Source organism: Gekko japonicus, unplaced genomic scaffold (genome assembly GCF_001447785.1).
Source record: "Gekko japonicus isolate JY-2015 unplaced genomic scaffold, Gekko_japonicus_V1.1 scaffold1202, whole genome shotgun sequence".
Classification (NCBI taxonomy): domain Eukaryota; kingdom Metazoa; phylum Chordata; class Lepidosauria; order Squamata; family Gekkonidae; genus Gekko; species Gekko japonicus.
Window position 1 is genome coordinate 33,487 of NW_015175394.1, and position 7,279 is coordinate 40,765.

Sequence of the window (7,279 nt, forward strand, 5' to 3'; positions counted from 1 at the left end):
CGCTCTTCCATCTGCCATGTGTGAAGGCTGCCAGACATCTTTGGGTGATGTATGGAGGGGGAGAAAAATCCCATCTCAGGCCTGAATGCTCCTAACCGGTGTTCCCTCTAATCTGAGTTAGGGTGAGCTAGCTCACAGCTCAGGAAGGATGGCTCCAGAGCAAACTATTTTATGCAGTAGCCAAATTGCTCGCACACAAATTTCATGCCAGTAGCTCACAATGTAGCGTTTTTGCTCACAAGACTCCACAGCTGAGAGGGAGCATTACTCCTGACCGCCTTTATGTGACCGTGAGGCCTTACTTAGGTGTACCTACCAGGCTGAGACGCTGAACAGAAGCATTCTGTCATTGAAACTGAAATTTCCAATTGAGTGTTCGGACTCCCTGAGGCAGGAGCGAATCTTCTCCAGTTCCTGAACTGGGCAGAACAAAATGATCTTTCGCAACCTGTTTTCCTAAAACTACCAGTTTGGTGTAGTGGTTAAGTGCACGGACTCTAATCTGGGAGAACCGGGTTTGAGTCCCCACTCCTCCACTTGCACCTGCTGATGTGACCTTGGGTCAGTCACAAGCTCTGGCACAGCTGTCCTTGAAAAAGAGCAGTTTGTGTCAGAGTTCTCTCAGCCCCACCCACCTCACAGGGTGTCTGTTGTGGGGAGGGGAAGGGAAAGGAGTTTGTAAGCCGCTCTGAGACTCCAAGTGAAGGGCGGGGTATAAATCCAATCTCTTCTTCTTCTTCTACCTTGGTATAGGACTGGTAATTGAGGAAGAAAATGGCAGCTCCTTATGTGTCAGCTGGAACCTTATTTTTATTGTGGACGTAGACTCCACTGGTGACATTATTTTACCTGAGGGGTAGCTGTGTGACCCAGTTCTGAGGCCTGTTGCTCTGCTTCCATTGTTGAATATCACTGTGGACCTATAATATAGCTTGAGATCCTGGTGAGACCAGAAGTTTCCTCTGTCCTGTAAAGAGAGAGTTATATCTGAGACCTTTTGGCTTTGCAAGTGCTGAGGAACAATCTAGCCCTACAGGGCTTAATCAACCTCATGGTTCCTTGTGTAACAGTTTCTTTACTGGCTCTTGGACTCATTCTTCTTAGGGTGGAGATATCCAGTAAGCTAGTTGCTTCAGCCTTAGGCAGTTCCTCTGTCAATTGTAGCTTGGAGACTGCCAGTAACTTCAGTCAAGATATCCTGCAGAAGGCTGTGGTGCTAGCTGAAACATGGGCCAGTGTTTTCTCTCTATACCTCTGTGTAGTTGAGGATATGAAATCAGCCTCTCAGAGGCTGCAGAAAAGTGAGATAAATGTTTTCTGTTTTCTGCCTCTGATCTGGGTGGTACTTAAGAGACCTGCGGACGAAGCAGTAGTTTGCTTCTCAGTATAGAATGAGGTACAATGCTGGTGAGCAAGGAGGGAGCAGTTAACTAAATTGTCTCAGCTTCTTTTTTGTTCCTTGTGTACATCCATGGCTTACTCATTGGATTGGCAATTCATAATGTTGTGGGAAGTACCGTAAAGTTGCAGCTGATTTATGGTGACCCTGTAGAATTTTCAACGCAAGAGATTGAATCAGTGGTTTGCTATTGCCTGCCTCTGCATAGAAACCTAGGAATTTCTTGGTGGTCTCCCATCCAAGTGCTAACCAGGGTCTGACCAGATTGGGCTAGCCTGGGCCATCCAGGTCATAGGGGGCAATTTACGATACAAATCTTCTCTCTCAAAATATGGAGGACACATCTGTCTTGATAAGAAGTAAGAATGTTCTCTTAAAGTATAGAAGTAGAAACTTCGGTATGAATAGTGAAGAGATGTGCTCTTTGTCAAGAAGACAAGGGAGCTTCCAGAACTTAAAAAATGGTTAGTAAAGGAGTTCTAACGTAATCAGACTGGAACCCCAGATATGGCACCACCACCTCTGGGGAGTAGACCAGCAAACTGTTATGCTTTTCTGATTCTTGTAAGGAGCACCAACAGATCATGTGCAAAAGTGCTTCTGTTGCCATGTGTGAAAAGAAGCAGCTGGGTGGTATGGCTAACTGCAAGTAGTATAGAGTGTGGGAGTGGTTTATTATACACTCTTATCTCTGCTGGTTTTTTGCTATGTACAAGTGACCAAAACGACACCAGTGAGATGAGGCTTTCTTTTTATCTCATACAGCATGAGCCATGTGAGGCACAAGGCGGCCCTGTGACCTTTGTTAAATTCAGACCTGCATTCGGAGCTAGGTCAGCCATCATCTTGCTTGAGTGGCCAAGTGCATTCTGAGTATATCTGCGTTACGTCCATTTTAATGATCACTTTGCAGAGTTCTTATGAGAGACCATAAGACATTCTGCACAGTTGATTAGATGGATAAACGACTGCACAGTACTCTGTGTAGTTCAATACACTGAAGCTTGATCCTGCAATGCAATATCAATTGCAAAATTCTGTTGAGTTTCAGGCAGGAGTTAGATGCTCTGAGCTGTGTTAGAAGTGAATCTGACCAAACCTCCCAAGCATCTTCCACTTCTGTAAGTGGGATTTCTTTAGAAGCTAATATGAATTCTCCTCTAGTGGTCCTGGGTTGTATGGAATTCATATTTAGGGCAGCTTATTTTGTTGACTTCACTCATCCTATTTCACCTCCTGAGTGAGAAAACTGTTGTCATTGCTGGAATAAGATTCCCAAAGTATTCTGCATAGTTGCACTTTGTTTTTATAAGCAAAACTAGTTAAACTCAGCCCTCCTCTGAGACTCCTTCACTGGTGTATTGGTCAGTGAGAAAAGAATCTGATACACCTCTGAAAAGGGAGCAGTGCAGTTCAGAGCTTGTGTAATATTTATGTTGTTAGTGCCTGTACTGGTTTAAAAATTCACCCCTGATTACAATAACTGGTATGGCACATTTGACAGTATAGTGAAAGGGAAGAAATACAAACAACAGGTAATGAAGAGAAAAAAATAGATATATATGATGAACAAAGGGGTCTGACAGCCAACGTTTACATGTCTTGTAGAAAGATTGTATGCTGGTCCACAAATAATTGAAAATCTGGTTTCAAAGTGTTATGTATTTTTATTTTATTTATATATATCTCATCCTCCCATGGGATACAGGTCTCAGGGTGGTTACAACATTGAATAAAACGGTCAATTTATAAAACTTAATTCAATAATAAAATTCCTCAACGATAACCAACAAATCACAGCATTCCAAGATAAAAATTCAAATTTCAGCCAGCAGCGTCCGAGTAACCAGGCAAAGAGAGTGGGCCGTATCCCATCTTATATCAGTTCAAGGCTCCTCCCCTTCAGTTAGGCTTAATCCTGGGTTATTCATCAATTGTATCTCTTATTGATGGGGCTGCTTATATTTAGCTACATCAAGGGATGATGGGAAGATTGTGAACTTAACAGGGGGTCTTGGGAATGGAAATGGAAGCCCACTTCTCTGCCTTCTTGTTCAGTTTTCTGCATAGGCTTGAGCTGAGGGAAAAGCTTTTCTGTGTACTTGGTGCTGAAGCCAGCTGTGCACGGTGTTGATTGGCTGGGAGCTTCTGATGTCACCTGTCCCCTAGGAGCAGTTTAACAATTTAAGGATTGGTTGCAAAAAATTAATAGGGGTGAGCTGATCTCCTGTATGCCTTAAAAACTCAAGGTCTCCCATTCCTTAGGTCCTATGGTACTGCAAGTGACTGATGTGGTGGAAAGTGTTGTCAAGTCACAGCCAATTCATGTTGACCCCATAGGATTTTTAAGGCCAGAGACATTCAGTGGTGGCTTTCCATTGCCTGCCTCTGCATAGTGACCCTGGACTTCCTTGGTGGTCTTCCATCCCAGTAATAACCAGGGCAGAACCTGCTTAGCTTTTGAGATCTTGCGAGAGCAGGCTGACCTGTGCCATCCAGATCAGGGCAATGACTGATACGTTGACAGTTCTCTTTTCCCCTCTTCATTTCCCCTACCCTATCCCCCCCATCCACTTCTCTGAAGTAGACATTTAATGAGGTAATGCAGCAGATCTTTTAATGCAGTACAGATACTTAAGAGCATAAGTTGGATCAGACCAGTGGACCATCTAGTCCTGCATCCTCTCTCACATCCTGGCCAACCAGTTCCTTTGGAGGACCAACAAGAGGGCATAGAGGCTGAGACCTTTCCCTGATGTTGCCTTCTGGCACTGGGATTCAGAGGTTGACTGCCTCTGAACATGGAGGTTCCCCTCAGTCAGCATGGCTAGTAGTAGCCACTGATAGGCTTATCCTCTGTAAGAACGTAACTGATGTGGTGAGAAGTGCTGTCAAGTCCCAGGCAACTTATGGCAACCCCGTAGGGTTTTCAAGGCAAGAGATGTTCAGAGCTGGTTTGCCATTGCCTCCCTCTGCATAGTGACGCTGGACTTCCTTGGTGGTCTCCCATCCCAGTACTAACCAGTTGTTGGTTAGTATGTGTCTTTAGCCTTCATATAATACTCTGAAGTGTAGCTCTTCCTTAATTGCCAGCGGGCCCATCTGTTAAAAGAACACAAGTGATAATCACCTCTCCCTCTTGAGAGTCCCTTGGACTGCAAGAAGATCAAATCAGTCAATCCTAAAAGAAATCAACCCTGACTGTTCCCTGGAAGGCCAGATAATGAAACTGAAGCTCAAATACTTTGGCCACCAAATGAGAAGGGAGCACTCCCTGGAGAAGACCCTGATGCTGGGAAAGATTGAAGGTCAAAGAAGACAGGGACGGCAAAGGATGAGATGGTTAGACAGTGTCATCGATGAAACGAACATGAAACTGAGCCAACTTCAGAGGACAGCGGAAGACAGGAGGGCCCGGCGGGAGCTGGTCCATGGGGTCGCGAAGAGTCGGACTCGACTGTGCGACTGAACAACAACAAAAATTTCTTGTAGCTCATCAATGAATGTAGGTAAAGGTAAAGGCTCCCTTGCTCGAAAGTCAGTCGAATCCGACTCTAGGGTTGCGGTGCTCATCTCCGTTTCAAAGCCGAAGAGCCAGCGCTGTCCGAAGACGTTTCCGTGGTCATGTGGCCGGCATGACTAAACACCAAGGCGCACGGGACGCTGTTACCTTTCCACCGAAGTGGTCCCTATTTATCTACTTGCAATTTCTTGCTTTCGAACTGCTAGGTTGGCAGGAGCTGGAACTAGAGACAGGAGCTCACCCTGTCTTGCGGCACCCGGGTCTTGAACCGCTGAACTACTGACCTTCCACAGCCTGCAGTTCAGCGTCTTAACCACTTGAGCCACCGCAGCTCCAACTGAATGTAGGTAGTGAATATATAATTGTGTTTCAGTGCATTACACTTTCAGTCTGCTTGTACTTGGAAATACTGGCATTGCTTCAGGGCTGTTGCTAGTGTGCAGTAGTAATTTGTCTTTCTTATCTTTGCAAGGACATCAGCACATCTGCACTCTAAGGTTGTTCTCAAGGGCTTGTTTTGTGACATTCCACACTAATGCCAGCTAGTTGGGATTAATGTGGGTTGAGAATCTTTGGATTCTAGTGATTTCAGAATAAGGTGCTGCATTTTGATTGGAAAGTAGACCTGCCCAGTGACTCTGTGTGTGTGTGTAAGGCCCTCAAGTCGCTTCCATGGCAACCCTATGAATTAGTGACCTCCAGTGCTTCCTGTTGGTAACAGCCTTGCTCAGGTCTTGCAAACTGAAGGTGGTGGCTTCCTCTACTGAGTCAGTCCATCTCACATTGGGTCTTCCTCTTTTCCCACTGCCTTCAACTTTTCCTAGCAACATTATCTTTTCTAGTGACTCTTACCCTCATAATGTGACCAAAGTACAGTGGCTATGATTGGGAAAACCCCAGATACCTAGTTGCTGGAGATCTGGAGAACCTGACTTTAGCTTGTCCAATTAAAGTAAAATCAGAATGACCATCTCCAGCTTTATGTTACTGGGGCTCATGTGTGACAGAACAACTGTAGTTGGTGCATCAAATACAGTTTGTATAAGTCAAAAGTTGCAGAGATAAACTCTACCCTGAGAAAATTTCAGGGAAGCTTTGCCTTTGATACAGTAACCTTGGGGGCCCTCAGATGATGAAATGTGAAAAAGAGCTGTTGTAACATCTGCCATCCTTATTATGGCAGAAGCTTCATGAGGCTGGGTAAAAACTTTTTGGGAGGTGGTAATTATTCCTGGGTTTACATAACTTCTGTGATCTGTTTACAAAGCCATGTTTAACGTCAGAGAAAAGAAAATATGTTCATTGCTTCTGCCGACTGGAGGGCAACTGAGGGAGAGGGGAAATTTTTGGCATGTCTTATTGCTAATAGTTCCATAAACGTTCTCTTAATGTGTGGGTCATGATCTTACTAGAAATGTTTCAGCAGAAGAGTGGAGTCTCTGAATGATGTGGGCCCAGTTACCTCATGCTGAAGTTGGAAATGATTGGGTTGGTGGAGAAGAAAAGGAAGAGAGGATAGAAGCCAATATACCCCTGTTGTGCTTGGGATAGACAGTGTGGAAGAAATATTACATTGACCAGTGTGCTTAAATTTTGAGCAATGGTGACATTTGCTAATATGGGGGGGGGGGGAGTTACCCTGACCTGGATGGCCCAGGCTCATCAGATCTCGGAAGCTAAACAGGGTTGGCCCTGGTTTGGATGGGAGACTGCGAAGGAAGTTCAGGGTCTCTATGCAGATGCAGGCAATGGGAAACCACCTCTGCTCGTCTCTTTCCTTGAAAACCGTATGGGGTCACCATAAGTTGGCTGCACTATAACCCTTTGTTTAATTCTGGTTTGTAGGGAGGGAACAAACTCCAGTTTCTCCAGTCACTTGGATATGGATATCATAACAGATAAAAGCTTAATTAAATGTTTTAGGGCTATCTTTCGGCTATGCTCCTGCAGAGTGCAGGGGGTTGGACTAGATGACCTGCAAGGTCCCTTCCAACTCTAACATTCTATGCTTCTATGAAATCCTGTTCCATGTGTGAGGGAAGGAGGGGAGGGTATGTATAAGCATGAAAATAAGTGACATGTGTCTGTCAGACAAACAGATGTTTGCTGAGAAATATGGCTATGGCTATTGTGGTATAGTGGAGTAGTGCTGGTCTTGAACCCACACAGTTACTCCACAGTTACCCCACAGTTACATACATATACATAGACCTTTATTGGCATAACAACCCCACAGTTATGAAGCCTGCAGGATGGTCTTTGAAAAGCAAGTTACAGTGCAAATTCTATGCAGAAGCATTCCAACGAGTTTAGGTTGGAGTACCTCTGTACAGAATTGCACTTTCAGTCTTTCAGCT

General features: G+C 44.8%; 1 protein-coding gene across 1 annotated transcript in view; it reads left to right on the forward strand.

The window, feature by feature from the left end:
• Positions 1–7,279, forward strand: part of OSBPL2 (oxysterol binding protein like 2) — a 152,062-nt gene that overhangs the window by 880 nt on the left and 143,903 nt on the right. The gene's annotated exons all lie outside the window — the stretch shown is intronic.